This window comes from Chenopodium album, chromosome 17 (assembly GCF_948465745.1).
Source record: "Chenopodium album chromosome 17, dcCheAlbu1.1, whole genome shotgun sequence".
In the NCBI taxonomy this organism is placed as follows: domain Eukaryota; kingdom Viridiplantae; phylum Streptophyta; class Magnoliopsida; order Caryophyllales; family Amaranthaceae; genus Chenopodium; species Chenopodium album.
In genome coordinates, this window is record NC_137850.1 from 15,134,246 (window position 1) to 15,158,038 (window position 23,793).

Sequence of the window (23,793 nt, forward strand, 5' to 3'; positions counted from 1 at the left end):
CCGCCGTTTTCTTTTGTGGATAGAAACGGGATAGAAACTCCTTGGTCACTTCATCCCATGTCCTTAGAGAATTCGGCTTGACTTCCTTATCTAGCCATTCCAAGGCACGCCCTATAAGCGAAATGGGAAAAAGCTTGAGGCGAATGAATTCTTGGGAAATTCCATTCACCTTGATAGTATTGCAATACTTTTCAAACTCCTTGAGATGATTTAGAGGGCTGTCATGCTTGGCCCCACTAAATTGTCGCCTTTCTATCAAAGTGATCATTGCCGGTCTTATTTCAAAGTCATTTGTCGGTGTTGTAGGTGGAGCAATCCCACTCTCAAATCTATATACACCGGGAATCCTCAATTCCTTCAACGCCACCCTTGGATTTTCTCCCATTCTTGCTTGTTCCTCTTGTTGTGGTTCTTCTTCACTTGAAATGATAGGGCTCAAAGATCGTCTAGCACCCCTTAACTTTGCAATGGCTCTCTCAATTTCCGGATCAAATGGCACTAGTGAACGACCACGTGCTCTATGCATAAAATCTCAAAAGAAATGGTTATTAGCACGGCTACAAATGTAGCCTAAAAGAAAATCTTTTTGTATTTTCAATTAAAGATGAAATAGACTCAACAACTATAACAAAGCACCAATATCATTCCTCGGCAATGGCGCCATTTTTTATGTACGGAAAAGTAGGTCGTTTTCTACCCTTTCCTAGAGCCAAAGAAAATTTATAAACACTCGTCCAACCTAATACGAGTATATGGTAAGTCAAGGGTCGAACCAAGGGAATGAGTAGGTGCAAGCTATAGCCTAGCTCAAGCTACTTCGAAGATTGTGGAAAAATGTGGTTAGTAACTAAGGTATCGAGAAAACTAGATAAATCGAGAAATTTAATATACTAAACACTAGGGATATTGGTTCTACATGCAAGCTCAATGATTATGCTAATTGAAGGATCACTCAATCAATTTAAACGTTGCAAAGGACAAACAATAATTGCAATCAAAGGAATTCAAGAGATATCTCCTATAAGCCAAGCTAGGGTTCACTATAAATGGCTAACTAGGAAAATCAAAATCAAAATCAATCAATTAAAGCAATTCAAAAATCAAGGTTTCATGTCATTGAAATTTTCAATGCAATCTAGATTAGTCTTATAGGTTGATCACTCCTAGTCTAATTAATCACATGCACAACCATGTCAACCAATTTAAGTGCAACAATTCAATCAATCAAGGATCATCAACTAGCAAAAATCATCAATCTAGCATGCTTCCCCTTCTCCCTAGCAACTAATCTACTCAATAATCACGGTAAAATTGAAAAACAAAACAAATTCAATCAAAATCATATTCATTTCAAGTTTAATCAAGAAGGATTCAATCTCTCAACAAATTCTAAAGCAAAGAATGAAATTCAAATCAAACTTTCAAAAAATAAAGGAAATTGCAATAGAAGTAAATTCAAAGGAAAGAAATCTCACAAACTTTCATTGATGAGAAGAAGAAATCCAAGATCAAGTTGAAATCAAAGATCAAATTCAAGTACATTCAAGTAATCTTAAGCTTCTCTCTCTACTTTCTCTCTGTACTAATTCTGGAAAAATATATGTCAAGTACAAATTAAGTCGTCTCCCCTCAAAAGGAAAAGTTTAAGGGTAGAAAATAGAATAAACGAGCGAAGGGGGCAGGGCGCCTGGTGCGCGCGCACCACCAGGCCGTGCGCGCACAGGTGGGTCTGCGCGCACGCACCCCCTATGCCGCGCGCGTGCACCCCTGCTCGATGCTCGTGGCCTTTCCTCCTTCGCTTGCTTGATCAATCTCCGCGCTCCCGAGCATCCCTATCATTGTTGCACTCGAGGCGATGCTCGCAGCTCCTTTATCTTCCAAGCGTTTGAATGCCTCAAGCCAAAGCTTAACTTCCAAGGCCCTCGAGCTCGTGAAGCTAGCTTGAATTGCGTTTTTGGAATTCCGAACTTTGCTCCATCAACTTTCTTGAATGCGCTCGATCTTTCTCCTAGGTGATTATACCTCGGTTACTCAACACACCTACAAAACAAGTCAAGGAAACAAAGAATCGAGAGAAATAGTTGAGAAATGAACAAAATGACAAGAAAACCATTAAAAGCATGCATTTCTCAAAACTTACACACAAACATGCAAAGCAGGCATTATTATGTGAAAACACGGCAAAAAGGACTAAAAATGAGAATAAAACTATAACGAAAACCTAGCCTTTGAGTGCCATAAATGACACTCATCAGTATTCAAATAGCCGATGGCATAGTTTACGTATCCAGTGGTATAATTATTCTCCCATTCGTACAATTTATTAATCCAATAGTACATTTTTTTAATGCAATAATCTCCATAGTGGTACAATTACACTCCAATTCATGTACTCTAGTACTCCAATGGTACACTATTGTAAATGCATAAATGTTTCCAATTTCTCATTAGTGAAATTATTACGAGGCATGCATAAATAGTGTAAGTGCAACTTTTGTATATCGATATGCATGTCATAAAGAGTGTAATATCAAATTCCTTAAAGTACAAAATACCCGACCTTAATTTTCAAAAACCTTGTGGCGTTCAAGAAATGGTGAAGTTTTTCTTAGTTGAGCAGAAGATATACACTTGCTTATGTTAGATTATGCTAGTAAATTCGATGAAATATGTTAGCATCAAGTTTAGTTTGAAATTAGATTGCTTTGTATATATTAAGTTAGGTAATCTATTTTGCTAAAGGTTTAATGTATTTATTTTAAGGTATCCATAGCAGCATCGTCCAAGAAGTGTTACAAGCATATGTATTTATGTTACTAAGGTTCTTTTGCAAGCATATCTACGGTTCGTTAATGGAGGGTACTGGGTACCACTGTATCGGCAGTGGTACAATAATCATTATATTATGTACTATTTTAAAGGCTAAGATGTGGTTTTTGTTCCGGGTGATACAGACAACTTATTGTAATTGAAAATAGATAAAACTAAGGAATTGGAATTGCATCGACTTCTTATAAAATTACGTAGAAAAGTATAAAAATTGGGAGTAAATTAATTTATTTATAAAAAAACTAATAGCGAACATGAAAGAGGGAAAAAAAAGCAAACAAGAAAACATGAAAAAAAACAAAAAGAAAATAAAAAACTACTCAACGTTTCAATTTGTTTTCATTTTCTTTCATATACTTTTCCAAGGCTAGATGTTGTGCTTTTTGTTTGACATGACGTTTTGCAGAACCGCTTGCTACACCGTGAGCATGTTCTACTAGAGTCCTAAAACTGTAGTTTTTTATTTTCTTCCCCGGACAAAAGGGGAACCTAAACCCCGCGGTCGATGACCGTATTTTGCTCTTGCCGTCTAACAATTGTTTGTAAGTTTTTTCTGAACACTCCTCTATCTCAGACTCACTGTAATCTGTTTCTTCACTTGAACTCCCCATTTTTTACTTAGTTTTTTCCTTGTAAGAAACTCTCTAAATATGGGAGTCTTTAGTTTCAACATATTAAGTATATATAGGATGGTTAGGGTGGGTTGTGGTGAATAAGAGACAATTCAAAGTCATATGTGCATTAATTGTCCCCAATGGTACACTATATCAATTTGGGTGTAATTTTATACCGCCGTATCAATTTATGTTCCCACTGGAGGTCAGATGCATTGAACGGTACATCTTAGTTTTTGGTAATCCGCTGTTCACACTCATATAGGAAATCTGGTACCATTGGACGTAATTACGTACCACCAAATTCGAGATGGTATATATGATCTGATTTAACGTACCAAATTATACAGACTGGTACAACAACTCTAGAGTTCTATGTTCACACACAATGTCAAGTGCATTGAACGGTACATCCTTGTTTTTTGCAATCCGCTATTCACACACTCAAATTCCATTGATGAGAATCAGTGGAGTGACCTGTTCACACACTCAAATTACATTTGTATAGGGTACCACTCAAAAAGAAAAGGGACATTAAAGAATGCGAAAATGTACCATTGTAAAGGTCACACTCAAGGGTACCACTGCACATCTAGGGTACCACTGCACAATTTTATTATAATGTTTCAATCGAATCTATGAAGGCAAAAACTTAGTAGTACTTTTGCTCTCAATAAATCTACCACTGAGAAAGAAAAGGGTACTACTCAATATTTAATGGTATATTTTACCAGCTATTTTTGTACTACTGTGTGCATAACGGTATATAATTCAATCATCAATTAAGAGTCCTCATGTTGCCAAATGAAATGAAGGACCTTTTAAAATGTTGATAACTATCAGTCATGTAGTGGTCATTCGATGCTCTTATATCATACCGTTACTACGTAAAAGCATTCATAACCCGGTTGTAGTCTTCTTCAAAATCAATTTACAGCTATTCGGAAAGTTGGTTTCCTAAGTCAATCAAGAAATATTGAAGGCAAGATACATGTTCTTATCCTATTGTGCAAGCACCCAGGTAGCACTTGTTTAGTAGGTGTCTTTCGATGTTCTTATATCAAATCGTTATAAGATTGCATCATTCATTAGCCACTGACTATTTGTCTTCAATTTGTAGTTACAACTATTGGGATTATTTGTTGCATAAGTAATTCTGTTAATGTTTAAAGCAAAATACATGTTCTTGTGCTATTATGTAGACCGTCACCCAGTGACCACTTGTTTAGGACATGTCCTTACTCGTATGCTTTTGTGTGTACTAAACTTCATCAACAAAGGATTCACAATAATCATTTGATCAATTTCCAAGTTATTATAACAATCGCATATTTGAAGGCCCTAATTCATTAGTACTTTGTTTATCAACAAATGTACCACTGAGTAAGAAAAGGGACATTAAATAATTCCAAAACGTACCATTATTAAGGTCACACTCAAGGGTACCACTGCACCAAATTATTATAATTAAGGGCATTGCTTATTTAATGGTACTTATAAGGCTACAATGGTCATATATGTCTAAGTAATTTTAGGACAGGAAATTGATTCAGTTTTGTAAATACTGGGCACCCTGACGAAAATATGGCGCGTAAAGGCACTAACTTTCCCGCTATCAACAAACACTACCCTCCCTTATATATACCCCCACTAAGAGAGAAATAAGTGTAATAACTAGCAAGCTCCTTCAAAATTACCTTAAACTGGAAACAATGTCAACTATGTCTTTGACAAGATGAAAATGTAGGTCGTTATCTACCTCTCCCTAGAGCCAAACTTAATTTGTAAACACTCGACCAACCTAATACAAGTATATGGTAAGTGAAGGGTCGAACCCAAAGGAATGAGTAGGAACGATGCTATAGCCTATGTCAAGCTAATTCGAAGAATATAAATGGTTGCGGTTGGTAACTAAGATGTCAAACAAAACTAGACAAATCGAAGAATTCAATATGCCAAACACTAGGGATATAGGTTCCACATGCAAGCTCAATGATTATGCTAATTTATAGATCACTCAATCGATTCAACATCACAAGGGACAAACAATAGTTGCAATCAATGGAATCTAAAAGCTATCTCCTATAAGCCAAGCTAGGGTTCACTATGAATGGCTAACAAGGAAAATCACAATCAAATTAAATCAATTGAAGCAATTCTCAAATCAAGGGTTCATGTCATTGAAATTTCCAATGCAATCTAGATTAATCTTATAGGTTGATCACTCCTAGTTTAATTAATCACATGCACAACTATGCTAACCAATTTAATTACAACATTCAAATTAATTTAGCATCATCAACTAGCAAAAATCATCAATCAAGCATGCTTCCCCTTCTCCCTAGCAACTAATCTACTCACTAATCATGGTGAAATTAAGGAACAAAACAAATTCAATCAAATTCGTATTCATTTAAAGCTTAATCAAAAGAAAATCAATCAATCAACAAATTCTAGAGCAAGGAAAGTAATTTCAAACAAAATTCAGGAAACTAGAAAGAATTCCATTAAAAGTAAATCAAAGGAAAGAAATCTTACAAACTTGCAATGAGTTGAAGAAGGAATTTCAAGATCCAATTGAAATTTAGGATCAAATTAAAGTACAAACAAGTAAATCTTAACCTTCTCTCTCTACTATTTCTGGAAAATTATATCTCTAGTACAAAAGTTAAGTCGTCATAAAAAAGAAAGTCAAAAGCTATAAATAGAAAAATCGAGCGAAGGGGGCTGCACGGGGCCGTGCGCACGCACAGACTAGCCGCGCGGGCGCACAGCTGGGTCTGCATGCACGCACCCCTGTGCCGCGCGCGCGCACCCCTGTGTGGTGCACTAGGCCTTGGCTCCTTCGCTTGCTTGATCAAACTCTGCGCTCCCGAGCATCCCCATCATCAGTGCACTCGAGAAGATGCCCGCGAGCAAGGCAGTCCCAAAATGAACAAATTGACTTGATTATTCACCTACAAAACAAAAATAAAACAAAGAGAGAAAGCATAACAAAATAAAACTATAACTAAAACTATGAATTATCAACTAAAAATATGAAAAACTGGTAAAAACTAATCGAGAACCAAAGTGAGTTATAAAAATGGAAAATCAAATAAAACTAAGAGAATTATATGAAAATGATGAAAGAAAATAAAGAAAATGAATCTAAATCTTATTTATTTGAGCGCCATAAATGACGCTCATCAAATTCCCCCAAGCTAAAATTTTGCTCGTCCTCGAGCAAAACAAAATCAAACCCAAGGGAAAATGATGGCACTATACAAGCAAAGAAAGAAAAAAGAAAACTAGAGAAGATGAGAATATACAGTAACTCACTTTTGTAGGAATCACGGTCAATTTTAGCAACTAAAGACAAGCCATTTAAATCCCTAGATCGCTCTAGAGGACGAGTGATGCTCTCATAAAGGTTTCCAGAGAGGTTAACCTATAACTCTTTTTATTAAAAAGGGAGGCAAAGCATAGAAAAAGAAAAGAGAAAGTTTAAAACCTTAAGAAGAAAAGAAATGCTTATACAATGGACTTTTGCACATGATCAAAGCATGAAGGATATCAAACTTTCTAAAACGACAATGGTAAGCACGTTCTAAGATATCGAGGGTTGATTGAAACATAGGGCATGCTAAGCGTAGAGAACTAATGAGGCGCAATCCACTTTCATCGCAACCAATCTGACCGCGTTCTCCCTAATGGCTTCAAATATTCCCTTAGTAAGCGTATCTATGGTTCCTCGAAGGAACCGGAAAAGAATAGAATTTGAGGGTTCTCCACATCTTGACCTTTCATCCCTTTTCCTTAGGCTTTAACTCATATTGCCCTCCCTCGGCATATAACTCAACCACTAGGTCGAAAGGACTTTCCCAAAGGTTGCAACGTAAGGGAAAAAGGTTAGGGGTAGGCTTAAATTTTAGAATTTGGTGGTACACCTAGGTTATGAAGCAAAGATTGGCCACACCTCGACACCAAAACCAAGAAGTCACCAAACAAAAACAAACTAGTACCCCCAAGCTTATTCAAAGCTATATCCGCAAGCATTTATACAAAAAGCGTAAACGCTTCTCCCCCGAGCTAAAAGGAATCATTGTCCTCAATGATTGAAAAGGGAAAAGAATCAAATCAAACTGTTTTTTGAATTTTTTCATTTTCACTCTTTTTTTGTTTTTTTTTAAATATTCATTTTATCAAAGCAATTGTTCTCGCCTCTTTTAACTTTGGACGGCTTTTTCGATTTTGCATTTATTATGTCCTTGCTTTTTAAACATTGGACGGCTTTTTCAATTTATTCATTTGCCATTATTCACAATATATAAAAAAGACGAGCTTGCTTACAAATAAAACTGATATCTAACCTTGTAGACCACAAACTCCAAAAACATGACCATTTGCTTCACAAAAACCAAGAATGGAACAAAAAGAAACAAAAGGCTCAAAGTTCTAAAGATGTGGCTTAAAAAGAAGAGGTAAGGCTCAAATGGTTAGCAAGATGGCAAATGTAAACCCAAAGAGCTAAAAAGAAAGAAGAAAATCCTAGAAATGAAAAATTACTACCCCGAAAAATGGCCTTTGTCCTTCCTAGTTGGTTCTATCTCGTGTTTGAGAATTATGAGTCAAGATTCAAGATTAGGTATGCAAAGGTGAAGGATCTGCACCGCACAATCAAAAATGATGAAGGCTTGAGAAAGAAAAATCCTCACACGGTTGTAGCAAAAACTTACTAAAGTTGTCAAATCCACGAATGGAAGCAACTCCGTCTTACCACAAACCAAAAGAATCCGGCTTCAAGGCCCCAAAAGGTTTAAACTGCTACCTTAGCATACCCTATACTAAAGTTAACCAAAGATACTCTCAAACCGTGCAAACTATTGTATTTAGGAAGAGAAATAGCCAATGTGCAAGTTCAAGTGGTACTAAGTCCAAAGTAAAAGCAAAAAGATGAAGAAAGAAAAGCAATGCCTCAAAAACATTTTATTCATATTCACAAAAACAAGTTCTGCTTGTTTTTTTCGTTTTTTTTTTTTTTTTTTTTTTTTAGTTTTTTGTTTTTGTGTTTTTTATTTTTGGAAGAAAAGAAAAGGATTAAAAACAAAATAAAGAGAGCAAGGGATAAAAAGAAAACAAAAGAATAAGAAAAAGAGAAAAGGAAAACATGAAGGAAGAAGAAAACCAAAAGAAAAGGAAAAAGAAGAAAAGGGAAATGAAAGAAAAATAGAAAAGTAAAGGAGAAGTAGAAAGCAATAAGGAAGTAATGCTAACACACATAAATCCCAATCAACAAACAAGTGACCATTCGGCCACAACGCCAATGTTCCCAAACACGCTAGGTTGTTAAAAAGCAAACAACCTCGAATCATTCAACTTCTCCTAGAACTAATCCTAGACTAAGCAACCAAGAAAAGAAATAGAAAGATCTCATCGGGCGCCAAAGCTATTGCACATTAAACAAGGCGAAAGAGCACCTTTATGAATCGTCGAAATCCAAAGCATAAGCAATAGAGCAAGGTGAGAAATAAAAAATAAAAAAAAAACTATATACAAAGAAAATTGTTAGTAACTTCAATACAAAAGAAAAGAAGAAAAGAGAAAATAAAATGCATGAAAATAAAGAAAAAGCAAGTAATAATAGCAATAAGAATCATAATCATCATACTAAAGTAGTATCAGGAGACAAGATATCAGACAGTCATCATCAGGAATCATCATAATAGAGACACAAAGAAACTCAGCGGACAGCGATCAGCGAAACAAACAACAAAACCAATAACTGAGCAGGGAAATCAGTAGAAATAAAACCAAAAGACACAGAGATCAATACCAGACCAGAAGCATATGAGACCAGGAATGAACTACAAAAGCAAGGGGGGAAACGGTGAAGCACAGAAACAACGACATAAAGTACCCCCAAGCTTAAAATAGACTACCCCCCTAACTCTAAACCTAAAGAAATATAGGCAACAGAGAAACATCATACAAAGAACATTAGAAGGGGGGTAGCCATGGTAGTATGAGAACTCCCCTCACCGGTCTCCATCATATGACTAGAGCTAGCCATCTCGCTCACGTCCATGGGAGCCTTACCCCTTAACCTACCTTTCCTCCTAGCTCTATCAACCTCAAAATAATGAGACCAATCGTGTAAGACCGGCTCACCCGACCTACCCCACATTCCAAAAATCTCAGGGTCCGGAAAAGGGCGAAGGATTAGCCGGATCATATGTATAATCACAACCACCGAGCCGCCGATAGTCGTAAGTGGCTGGGGTGGTGCCTATGATAGAACTAGGGTGAACATGAGGGCCCTCCCAATATGGGTAGCAAGGCCGAGGACCAACGGTAGGATCAAAAGGCTCCCATTGAGGGATAGGTCCTTGTTGGACCGGGAGATACGGGTAATTAACATAGGGCTCGATCTCCCCCTTCCGAACATGTAAATCGTACAATTGATTTGTATGATAGTCATAACCAAAATTAGGGGTTTGCATCGAAGGCATAGAATATAACACATTAGCAATAGAATCAAGCCTAGCATGAATGGTTGACAAATCAAAAGTAGAAGGAGTAGGAGAGGGGGAAGGAATACGCGTACCTTCCGGTTAAGGAGTAGGAGTAGGAGTAGGAGTGTGAACATTCGATGAGAAGGCATTGGTTGAGCGGCCTCTTGTATGGTTTGTCCTTCGTCAAATAGAAGGATCAATATCTCGCACCGGAGGCCTCCAAGACAAGGAATCTTTCTCTTTCGGTCGGGTAGTTGCCTCTTTGCATGGGATTAAGAACCATTCTTTAATCCGGGAAACTTTCCAAGAAAACATCATCCTTTCTAGTACGATCGAGGAACTTTTGGTTCATAAGGTCGGAGATGTTGAGAAAATGAGAAGAAGATTTCTCTCGAGGATCGATAATTAGGGGAAGCTCATTTAACAAAGTCTTATAGTCGTCATTGATGCAAAGAGCTAGGATAGAAATCATCCCTCCCAATTGGATGCTCCTCAATAGGCTAACTCCATCACAGATATCCAAGAATCGATTGATCAAATGCTCCGTGAAATCCACTTGCTCAATCTCGAAGTCGTTTTGGTCGTCTATCCACAACCAACAAAGATCTTCTCGGGAGATAGCTCCCAAAGAATCCTTGGAGAAAAGAGCGTAAGTGAGGAGACGGTTGAAATACTGCATAGCCGGATGAATCATGGAAGCGGTCTTGGAATTTTGAGGCTCATACTTTCTTTCCTCCGAGATACTTCTCCACCAACGTTGCTCATTATATCCATGGTCATTTGCCATTCTACTATGCGTCGGATAGATACAATGATCTGTGTCCTCGGCCCATGGAAACTTGAAGTACGAACATAGTTGAGAATTCGTCAATGAGTGATCATGATTAAAAAGTTAAAAAGTCAAAATCCTTGAAGAATCTTCACCCGGTTCTCGGACTACTTCAAGAGAAGAAAGAAATTCATAGGTCACCCTAGCATAAGTAGGGGCGCTCAAATCCAAGAACTCTAAAAGATCTAGGCCCTTTGCAAGAAGCCGAACGTCCTCATCTATGCCAAGAAACTTGGTTGTTGCTTGATCGTAGAATCTTGTTGGTCTTAGCTTCCGCTTGGATAGGCGCTTGAAACGATCCCAATGTGATTCTTTAGAAAATTCAATGTCGTATGTCTCTTCTACCTCGGGTGGAGGTGGAACAACATGCCTAGGTTTGTTTGAACTTGATCTTGCTCGCTTCTTGTGACGGATTGGAGCCATCTACAAGAAGGAAAACAACTCATAAGCAAATCTTTACATTTGTCATGTTTCAATAATAAGCATAAGTAATTGCTCAAGAATCAAGCACAAATGCAATTATCTCAAAATAGAAACAAGATATGGCTACATATTAACAATGCCTTTAATATATAATCATGTATATGAAGCAAGTAGGCATGGAATTAAAGGCAAAATTGAACATAAGAGACCAAATCATGAATCAAATTGAGCAAAATAATCTCAAACATTGAATTATCAAAGCAATAAAACCATCATAAAGAATACCCATGAGAGAGAAAATGACCAACAATGGTGAATCAAGGAATCAAGCAAGGTATACAAATTCATCATGAAAAAGCTTCAATTTATCATCCAATAACATCATTCAACACAAATTACAAGCTAAAAGAACCAATAATGGAGTTCTACCATGAAAGCAAAAACAAGGGTTTCAAGTTTGAACAATGAGGAAGAAGATGACTAGAAAATAAGAAATTATACCTCAATGAAGCCTTGAATTACTTGTAAATTTCCCAAAATGAAGATTAAAGAGCAAATAGAACACCCAAAGACAAGTTCCAAACCTTAACACAAAGCTTTAAAATTCGAAAAATAACCCAAAAATTTCGAAATTGGGTTCGAAAATCTGGAAATATTTTGGTTGAAATTCGAAAATGTGATGTGTTTAATGTAATTTGTGATGAATTGAAATGAAAAAGGATTAAGTTTCTTGATTTTCAAACATATTGAAGGGGTTGAAAAGAGAAAAAGGGGTATAGAGATGATGGAGTAGTCGAGGAGAGAGAATAGAGAAATAAGGGGGTGCGTTTTTGGGGTTAAAAGGGGACGCTGAACGCACCTGGCTGCTGGCGACGGTGCGTGCGCGCAGGTGACGGTGCGTGCGCACCAGGGACAGCAAGGGGGGGTTTGGCGCGAGGCTTGGGGCTGCAAAATTGGCCAAAAACGCTGCCTACCTGGTGCGTGCGCGCAGCCAGGAGGTGCGTGCGCACCAGGTAGGGGCTGGGGGGGCTGAATCTCGCTTGAAACGCACCAAAAGCAGGCCAAAGTTCTGACTCCTGTGGTGCGCGCGCGCAGGGATGGGGTGCGTGCGCACCAAGGGGGTATGGGGGTGGTTCAAAAACTATCAAATTTTGTCAAAGTTAGTGTAAACTTATAACCCATTTGGTGCGCGCGCGCAACCTATGATGCTCGTGCACCAAGCAAGAATATCTCGGCCATGTATATACTCTCGTGTTTGCATAATGAGATAGTTGAAAGCGCATTCGATAAAGAGTAGAAAATCAATAAAAAATGCAAACATGAGAGCATAAAACCCCAACAAGATTTTCCACCTAAACTTAACCAAACCTCGTGAAATCTTGAAATAACACAAAAATTGTTGGACATTTTCTTCGATCCAATCTCATGGTACCTAAAATCAAGAGAACAAACAAAAATAAAGAGAAATAAGAAAAATTCTCAAGAATAAAAGAAATATAGAAAATCGTAAAATCAAAAGAAAAAGGTTAGAAAACCGGGTTGCCTCTCGGGTAGCGCTTGTTTAACGTCATAGCTCGACGTTCTCCACCAATAAAGGTGGTTGTCGGAAAAGAAACGAGTGAACAAGGCCAACAAAAGCACCGTCGAAATACTTCTTGAGACGATGGCCATTGACCTTAAACGGAGAAGAAGAATCCATCATTGAGACCTCTACAACACCACTTGGAAAAACATTCTTGACCAAATAGGGACCGCTCCATCTTAACATGAGCTTTTCGGGAACAACTTCATTTTTGAATTTTAGAGAAGAACCTTATCGCCAACACAAAAAAATTTCTTCTCAATAAGCTTAGCATGTGTTTCCTTGGAACGAGCTTTGTACACACTAGCACAATCATAAGCATCAAACCGAAGCTCCTCTAGCTCATGAAGATCTAACCACCTTTTCACCCCCGCACTTGCCAAGTCAAAATTTATCTTCTTGATTGCCCACAAAGCACGGTGTTCAATTTCAACCGGGAGATGGCATGACTTGCCATACACTAGGCGGTATGGAGTGGTACCTATGGGGGTCTTGAAAGCCGTTCGATAGGCCCAAAGAGCATCATCAAACTTATCCGACCAATCCTTTCGATTCCTCAAAACTGTCTTTTCAAGGATGAGCTTGATTTGACGATAAGAGACTTCCACTTGACCGCTCGATTGGGGATGATATGGGAGGCCGAATCTTTGATGGACTCCATGCTTCCTCAACATCTTTTGAAAGGCATGGTGAATAAAATGAGAACCGTTGTCGCTTATCACCGCCTTTGGTACCCCAAATCTTGGAAAGATTATCTTCTTAAACAACTTCATAACCACCTTGTGGTCGTTAGTTGGGGAGGCAATGGCCTTAACCCACTTAGACAGGTAATCGACTGCCACAAGAATATATTTATTTCCGAAAGAAGAGGGAAATGGCCCCATAAAATCAATACCCCAAACATCAAACACCTCCAACTCGAGTATGGGTTGTTAAGGCATTTCATTTCTCTTGGAGATGTTCCCAACTCTTTGACATCGGTCACATGTCTTTACAAAGCCCCATGAGTCCTTAAAGAGATGTGGCCACCATAGACCGCATTGAAGGACCTTAGTGGCGGTCTTAGAGACACCCATATGGCCCCTGCTTAGATCCGAATGGCACATTTTCAAAACACTAGGCACCTCTTCGTTTGGCACACAACGTTTAAGTAAGCCATTGACCCCTCGCTTGTATAAGATGGGATCATCCCACACATAATGCCTTGCCTCTCTCTTGAGCTTCTTTCTTTGGTTCTTAGAAAAGGAAGGAGGAAACTCTCCATATGCAAGAAAGTTCACTAAATCGGCAAACAATGGGAGCTCCTTTGCTTCAATAGTATACAAGAAGTCATGAAGAATCCTATCCTCAATTGGAGTACCATCATCATGACATGAGGAAAATATAGGTCGTTCTCTACCCTTTCCTAGAGCCAAAGAAAATTTATAAACACTCGACCAACCTAATACGAGTATATGGTAAGTCAAGGGTCGAACCCAAGGGAATGAATAGGTGTAAGCTATAGCCTAGGTCAAGCTACTTCGAAGTTTGCGGGAAGATACAGTTGGTAACTAAGGTATCAAGAAATCTATATGAATCGAGAAATTCAATATACTAAACATTAGGGATATAGGTTCCACATGCAAGCTTAATTATTATGCTAATTGAAGGATCACTCAATCAATTCAAACATTACAAAGGACAAACAATAGTTGCAATCAAAGGAATTCAAGGAATATCTCCTATAAGCCAATCCAGGGTTCACTATGAATGGCTAGCTAGGAAAATCACAATCAAATTCAATCAATTAAAGCAATTCTCAAATCAAGGGTTCATGTCATTGAAATTTGCAATGCAATCTAGATTAATCTTATAGGTTGATCACTCCTAATCCCATTAATCACATGCACAACTATGTCAACCAATTTAATTGCACCATTCAAATTAATTTAGCATCATCAACTAGCAAAAATCATCAGTCAAGCATGCTTCCACTTCTCCCTAGCAACTAATCTACTCACTAAACATGGTGAAATTAAGAAACAAAACAAATTCAATCAAATTCATATTCATTTAAAGCTAAATCAAAAGAAAATCAATCAATCAACAATTTCTAAAACAAGGAATGTAATCTCAATAAAAATCCAAGAAACTAGAAGTAATTGCATTAAAAGTAAATCAAGGGAAAGAAATCATACAAACATTCATTGAATTGAAGAAGGAGTTTCAAGATCAAATTGAAATCTAAGATCAAATTCAAGTACAAACAAGTAAATCTTAAGCTTCTCTCCCTACTTTCTCTCTCTACTATTTCTGGAAAAATTCTCTCTCTGGTACCAAGTTAAGACGTCATTCAAAAAGAAAGTCAAAAGCTATAAATAAGAAAAATCGAGCGAAGAGGACCGCACAGGCCGTGCGCACGCACAGCCCAGCCGCGCGCGCGCACAGCTGGGTCTGTGCGCACGCACCCTTATGCGATGCATAGGCTTTGGCTCCTTCGCTTGCTTGATCAAACTCCGCGCTCCCAAGCATCCCCATCATCAGTGCACTCGAGATGATGCCCGCGAACATGGCAGTCCCAAAATGAGCAAATTGACTTGATTATTCACCTACAAAACACAAATAAAACAAAGAGAGGAAGCGTAGCAAGGTAAAACTAACACTAAAATTATGAATTATCAACTAAAATTATAAAAAACTTGTAAAAACTAATCCAGAACTAAAGTGTATTATAAAAAATGGAAAATCAAATAAAACTAAAAGAATTATATGAAAATGATGAAAGAAAATAAAGAAAATGAACCTAAATCTTATTCTTTTGAGCGCTATAAACGACGCTCATCAAATTCCCCCAAGCTAAACTTTTGCTCGTCCTCGAGCAAAACAAAATCAAACCCAAGGGAAAATGATGACACTACTCAAGCAAAGAAAGAAACAAGAAAATTAAGGGAAGATAAGAATATACACTAACTCACTTTCGTAGGAATCACGGTCAATTTTAGCAACTAAAGACAAGCCATTTAAACCCCTAGATCGCTCTAGAGGACGAGTGATGCTCTTGTAAAGGTTTCCAAAGAGGTTAGCCTATAACTCTTTTTATTAAAAAGGAGGCAAAGTAAAAAGAAAAGAAAAGAAATAGTTTAAAACCTTAAAAAGAAAAGAAATGCTTATACAAAGGCCTTTTGCACATGATCAAGGCACAAAGGATATCAAGCTTTCTAAAACAACAATGGTAAGCACGTTCTAAGATATCGAGGGTTGATTGAAACATAGGGTATGCTAAGCGTAGAGAACTAATGAGGCGCAATCCACTTTCATCCCAACCAATCTAACCGCGTTCTCCCTAATGGCTTCAAATATTCCCTTAGTAAGCGTCTCTATGGTTCCACGAAGGAACCGGAAAAGAATAGAATTTGAGGGTTCTCGACATCTCGACCTTGCATCCTTTTTCTTTAGGCTTTAACTCATAATGCTCTCCCTCGGTGTATGACTCAACCACTATGTCGAAAGGACTTTCCCAAAGGTTGTAACGTAAGGGCAAATGGTTAGGGGTAAGCTTAAAATTTAGAATTTGGTGGTACACCTAGATTATGAAGCAAAGGTTGGCCACACCTCAACACCAAAACCAAGAAGTCACCAAACAAAAACAAACTAATAACCCTAAGCTTATTCAAAGCTATATCTACAAGCATATATACAAAAAGCGTAAACGCTTCTCCCCCAAGCTAAAAGGAAGCATTGTCCTTAATGCGAGAAAAGGGAAAAGAAACACATCAAACTATTTTTTGAATTTTTCATTTTTCTCTCTCTCTCTTTTTTTTTTTGGAAATTTCATTATATCAAAGTAATTGTCCTCGCCTCTTTTAACTTTAGACGGCTTTTTTCGAGCATATTCATTTGCCATTATTCACAATATGTACAAAAGACGAGTTCGCATACAAATAAAACCAATTTCCAAATTTTTAGATCACAAACTCCAAAAGCATGACCATTTGCTTCACAAAAACCAATAAAGGAACGAAAAGAAACAAAAGGTGCAAAGTTCTAAACATGTGGCTGGGAAAGAAGGGGAATGGCTCAAATGGTTAGCAAGATGGCAAATGTAAACCCAATGAACTAAAAAGAAAGAAGAAAATCCTAGAAATGAAAAATTACCACCCCGAAAAATGGCCTTTGTCCTTCCTAGTTGGTTCGGTCTCGTGTTTGAGAATTATGAGTCCAGATTCAAGAGTAGGGATGCAAAGGTGGAGGATCCACGCCGCACATTCAAGAATGATGAAATGTTGAAAAAGAGAAACCTCACACGGTTGTAGCAAAAACTTACTAAAGGTGTCAAATCCACCAAAGGAAGCAACTCCGTCTTACCACAAACCAAAAGAATCCGACTTCAAGGCCCCAAAAGGCCTAAACCGCTACCTTAGAGTACTCTATCCTAGAATCAACCAAAGATACTCTCAAACCGTACAAACCATTGTATTTAGGAAGAAAAATAGTCAATGTGAAAGTTCAAGTGGTATTAAATCCAAAGTAAAAGCAAAAACATTTATTCATATTCACAAAAGCAAGGTTTTTTTTTATTATATTTTTTAAGTTTTTTTTTTCAAAAGAAAAGAGATAAAAGAGAAGAAAAGAATAAGAAAAAGAGAAAAAGGAAAACATGAAGGAAGATGAAAACAAAAGAAAAAGAAGAAAAGGAAAATGAAATGAAAAAATAGAAAGATATAGGAGAAGCAGAATGCAAAAAGGAAATAATGCTAACACACATAAGTCCCAATCAACTAACAAGTGAACATTCGGCCACAACGCCAATGTTCCCAAACACACTAGGGTGTTAAAAAGCAAACAACCTCGAACCATTCAAATTCTCCTAGAACTAATCCTAGACTAAGCAACCAAGAAGTAGAAAGATCTCACCGGGCGCCAAAGCTATTGCACATTAAACATGGAGAAAGAGCACCTTTAAGAATCGTCGAAATCCAAAGCATAAGCAATTGAGCAAGGTGAGAAATAACAAAAAAACTATATACAAAGAAAATTGTTAGTACCTTCAATACAAAAGAAAAGAAGAAAATAAAAAAGAAAATGTAGGAAAATAAAGAAAAATCCAGTAATAGCAGCAACAAGGGGCAGAATCATAAGACTAAAATAGTATCAAGAGATAAGAAATCAGACAGTCATCGGCAGGAATCATCATAATAAAGACACAGAGAAACTCAGCGGACAACAAACAGCGAAACAAACAACAAACCAATAACCGGGCAGAGGAATCAGCAGAAATACAGCAGCATCATCATAAAACCGAACAACAAAAAGATCAATACCAGAAGCATAGGAGACCAGGAATGAACTACAAAAGCAAGGGGGGAAATATGGTGAAGCATAGAAAAAGATAGGAAAGCACCCCCAAGCTAAGACTTGACCACCCCCCTAACTCTAAACCTAAAGGCATATAGGCAATCGAGAAACATCATAAAAAGCACAGAAGAAGGGGGGGCCATGGTAGTATCACTCCGCACTATGGTAAGGGGGAGAATGAAAACTCCCCTCACCGGTCTCCATCACATGACTAGAGCTAGCCATCTCACTCACGTCCATGGGAGCCTTACCCCTTAACCTACCATTTTTCCTAGCTCTATCATCCTCAAAATAAAGAGACTAATCATCTAAAACCGGCTCACCCGACCTACCCCACCGCCCAAAAGTCTCAGGGTCCGAAAAGGGCGAAGGATTAGCCGGATCATAAGTGTAATCATAACCACCGGGCCGCCGATAGTCGTAAGTGGTCGGGGTGGTGCCTATGATAGAACTAGGGTGAACATGAGGGACCTCCCAATAAGGGTAGCAAGGCCGAGGACCAATGGTAGGATCAAAAGGTTCCCACTGAGGAAAGGTCCTTGTTGGACCGGGAGATAAGGGTAGTTCACATAGGGCTCGATTTTCCCTCTCCAAACATGCATATCGTACAATTGATTTGTATGATAGTCATAACCAAGATTAGAGGGTTGCATAGAATCTCTTGAATATAACACATTAGCAATAGAATCAAGCCTAGCATGAATGGTTGACAAATCAAAAGTAGAAGGAGTAGGAGAGGGGGAAGGAATAGGTGTACCTTCCGGTTCAACTGTGGGAATAGTTTGAACATTTGATGAGAGAGCATTGGTCGAGCGGCCTCTTGTATGATTCGTCCTACGTCGAATAGAAGGAGCAATATCTCGCATTGGAGGCCTCCAAGATAAGGAGTCTTTCACTCTTGGTCGGGTGGTTGCCTATTTGCATGGGATTAAAAACCATTCTTTAACCCGATAAACTTTCTAAATGAAGACATCATCCTTCTTCGTACGATCGAGGAACTTTTGGTTCACAAGGGCGGAGATGTTGAAGAAATGAGAAGAAGATTTTTCTCGAGGATAAATAATTGGGGGAAGCTCATTTAACAAAGTCTTATAGTCATCATTGATGCAAAGAGCTAGGATAGAAATCATCCCTCCCAATTGGATGCTCCCCGATAGGCTAACTCCATCACGAATATCCAAGAGTTGATTGATGAAGTGCTCTGTGAAATCCACCAACTCAATCTCAAAGTCATTTTGGTCGGCTATCTATAAACAACAAAGCTCCTCTCGAGAGATAGCTCCCAAAGAGTCTTTGGAGCAAAGCGCGTAAGTGAGGAGACGGTTGAAATACCGCATAGCCGGATGAATCATGGAGGCGGTCTTGGAATTTTGAGGCTCATACTTCCCTTCCTCCGAGATACTTCTCCACCAAAGTTGCTCATTATATCCATGATCCTCTGCCATTCTACCATGTGCCGGGTAAATACATTGCTCTGCATCCACGGCCTAAGGAAACTTGAAGTAAGAACATAGTTGAGAATCCGTCAATGAGTGATCATGATTGAAAAGTTGGAAAGTCAAAATCCTTGAGGAACCGTCACTTGATTCTCGGACTACCTCAAGAGAAGAAAGAAATTCATAGGTCACCCTAGCATAAGTAGTGGCGCTCATATCCAAGAACTCTAAAAGATGAAGACCTTTTGCAAGAAGCTGAACATCCTCATCTATGCCGAGAAACTTGGTTGTTGCTTGATCGTAAAATCTTGTTGGTCTAAGCTTTCTCTTGGATAGACGCTTGAAACGATCCCAATGTGATTCTTTAGAAAACTCAATGCCATATGTCTCTTCTACCTCGGGTGGAGGTGGAACAACATGCCTTGGTTTGCTAGAACTTGATCTTGCCCGCAACGCACCTCCTTCGCTTGCTTGATCAAACTCTGCGCTCCCGAGCATCCCCATCATCAGTGCACTCGAGAAAATGCCCGCGAACATGGCAATCCCGAAATGAGCAAATTGACTTGATTATTCACCTACAAAACACAAATAAAACAAAGAGAGGAAGCGTAGTAAGGTAAAACTAACACTAAAATTATGAATTATCAACTAAAAATATGAAAAACTCGTAAAAACCAATCGAGAACTAAAGTGAATTATAAAAAATGGAAAATCAAATAAAACTAAAAGAATTAAATGAAAATGATGAAAGAAAATAAAGAAAATGAACCTAAATCTTATTCTTTTGAGCGCCATAAACGATGCTCGTCACATCATGAGCTTGAGAATCTTCTAAATGAGAAAGATGGTCCGCCACAACATTTTTCGCTCCTCTTTTATCCCTAATCTCAATGTCAAAGGTTTGGAGCTCAAGAACCCACCGGATCAACCTTGGCTTAGACTCTTTCTTGGCAAAAAGATACTTGAGAGCCTTATGGTCCGTGAAGACAATGGTTTTGGAACCTAATAGATAACAACGAAACTTCTCAAAAGCATGAACTATAGCCAAGAATTCCTTCTTCGTTGTAGTGTAATTCCGTCGAGCTCCATTTAGAGTCTTGGACATATAATAGATCACATGAAGTTTCTTGTCCACTATTTGACCCAAGACACCGCCTATTGCCGAATCACTTGCATCACACATCAACTAGAATGGTAAATCCCATCTTGGAGCATGTCAATGAATCTTCCAAATTGTTCATCTAACTTATGTCTCATGAATTTTTGTGGATAAGGAAGCTTGGGTTTCACAATTTCTTTCCCCACTCTCACCTCACTAGGCTTCTCAATCTCAACCTCACTCAAAGATGCACTATCTCTCTCATATTCAACCAAAACCTCTTTTATGCCCTCTTTAGTCTCACTCTTCCTAGAAAAACTCTCCTCAAGAACCTTACCACTCCTTGTGACAATAGCATTGGCCGGTCTCTTGGGATCTAGGCCTTGGAAAGGTAAAGAAGAAGGACTAGCATGGTCTTTCAAAGCATTAGCAAGTTGAGAAATTTGGTTTTCAAGCATCTTATTGTGAGTCATCATTTCATTAAATTTCTTATCACTTACGGTCATGTAAGTGTTCAACAACTTTGTTTGATTTTCAATGATTTCTTCCAAATTTGTTCTTTGTGAAGAAGAAGAGGATTGAACATAGGAATTATCATTTGAGGCCTTTGGAGCAAATCCGAGTGGAGGACCTCTTTGAGCATTGTTTTGAAAATTGCCTCTACCTTGATTGTTCCAATTACCCCTATTTTGATTTTGACCATAACCTTTATTATGGTTACCACTACCTTCATTATGATTCCCATAACCTTGGTTTTGATTACCATAATTTTGGTTTTGATTTTGGCTACTATAACCTTGATTGTTATAGTTACCTCGAGAACCTTGGTTCCTATAACCACCACCTTGGTTATAGTTGTCAAAATTGCCATGATTGTTGCAATTCCTATTCCATTGACCTCTTTGATTTTCAAACTTAGAATCATGATTATTTGACACATAGTTCACATGCTCATTCACATTTCCATCTTGATCATCACAAACATCCATACATGCATGAGGGCAACTAGAAACATCATGATCATACGACCCACAATCATCACAAAACAACTCCATCTAAACATGATTTTCCTTGAGGGCTAAGGCCTCCATAGAAGATTTGAATGATTTGATAGGTTGGAATTCCATGATGAGGACATTCTCTTTGATATTCTTTATATCTTTCCCATGCTTCATAGTGGCTCTCACTTGGCTTTTGCTTGAAACCTTGAATCAAAGCTCTAGCCTCCGCCGTTTCCTTTTGAGGATAGAAACGAGATAGAAATTCCTTGGTAACCTCGTCCCATGTCCTTAGAGAATTCGGCTTAACCTCCTTGTCTAGCCATTCCAAAGCACGCCCTATGAGAGAAAAGGGAAAGAGCTTGAGGCGGATGAATTCTTGGGAAACTCCGTTCACCTTGATAGTATTGCAATATTTTTCGAACTTCTTGAGATGGTTTAGCGGGCTTTCATGCTTGGCCCCACTAAATTGTCGCCTCTCTATCAAAGGGATCATTGCCGGCCTTATTTCAAAGTCATTTGCCGGTGTTGTATGTGGAGCAATCCCACTCTCAAATCTATATGCACCGAAAATCCCACAACCTTTCAATGCCACTCTTGGATTTTCTCCCATTCTTGCTTGTTCTTCTTGTTGTGGTTCTTCTTCACTTGATATTCTAGGGCTCAAAGATCGTCTAGCACCCCTCAACCTTGCAATAGTTCTCTCAATTTCCGAATCAAATGGCACTAGTGAATGACCACGTGCTCTATGCATAAAATCTCAAAAGAAATGGTTAGTAGCACGGCTACAAATGTAGCCTAAAAGAAAAATATTTTTGTATTTTCAATTAAAGGAGAAATAGACTCAACAACTATAACAAAGCACCCTGACGAAAATACTAGGCACCCTGACGAAAATATGGCGCGTAAAGGCACTAACTTTCCTGCTATCAACAAACACTACCCTCCCTTATATATACCCCCACTAAGAGGGAAAGAGGTGTAATATCTAGCAAGCTCCTTCAAAATTACCTTAAACTGGAAACAATGTCAATTATGTCTTTGACAAGAGGAAAATGTAGGTCGTTATCTACCTCTCCCTATAGCCAAACTTAATTTGTAAACACTCGACCAACCTAATACAAGTATATGGTAAGTCAAGGGTCGAACCCAAAGGAATGAGCAGGAACGATGCTATAGCCTATGTCAAGCTAATTCGAAGAATATAAATGGTTGCGGTTTGTAACTAAGATGTCAAAAAAAACTAGACAAATCGAAGAATTCAATATGCTAAACACTAGGGATATAGGTTCTACATGCAAGCTCAATGATTATGCTAATTTATAGATCACTCAATCGATTCAACATCACAAGGGTCAAATAATAGTTGCAATCAAAGGAATCCAAAAGCTATCTCCTATAAGCCAAGCTAGGGTTCACTATGAATAGCTAACAAGGAAAATCACAATCAAATTCAATCAATTAAAGCAATTCTCAAATCAAGGGTTCATGTCATTGAAATTTGCAATGCAATCTAGATTAATTATATAGGTTGATCACTCCTAGTTTAATTAATCACATGCACAACTATGTCAACCAATTTAATTACAACATTTAAATTAATTTAGCATCATCAACTTGTAAAAATCATCAATCAAGCATGCATCCCCTTCTCCCTAGCAACTAATCTACTCAATAATCATGGTGAAATTAAGGAACAAAATAAATTCAATCAAATTCATATTCTTTTAAAGCTTAATAAAAAGAAAATCAATCAATCAACAAATTCTAGAGCAAGGAAAGTAATCTCAAACAAAATTCAGGAAACTAAAAAGAATTGCATTAAAAGTAAATCAAAGGAAAGAAATCTTACAAACTTTCATTAAATTGAAGAAGGAATTTCAAGATCTAATTGAAATCTAAGATCAAATTCAAGTACAAACAAGTAAATCTTAAGCTTCTCTCTCTACTTTCTCTCTCTACTATTTCTGGAAAATTATATCTCTAGTACAAAAGTTAAGTCGTCATAAAAAATAAAGTCAAAAGCTAGAAATAGAAAAATCAAGCGAAGGGGGCTGCACAAAGCCTTGCGCACGCATTGACCAGCCGTTCGCGCGCACAGCTAGGTTTGCATGCACGCACCCCTGTGTGGTGCACGAGGCCTTGGCTCCTTCGC

General features: G+C 38.1%; 1 non-coding gene across 1 annotated transcript; it reads left to right on the forward strand.

Moving 5' to 3' along the window:
- Positions 1 to 21,760: 21,760 nt before the first annotated feature.
- On the forward strand, positions 21,761 to 21,866 carry LOC145590270 (small nucleolar RNA R71). Its single transcript, XR_014101907.1, has one exon. It is a non-coding gene; the product is annotated as a small nucleolar RNA R71 (small nucleolar RNA).
- Positions 21,867 to 23,793: the final 1,927 nt, after the last annotated feature.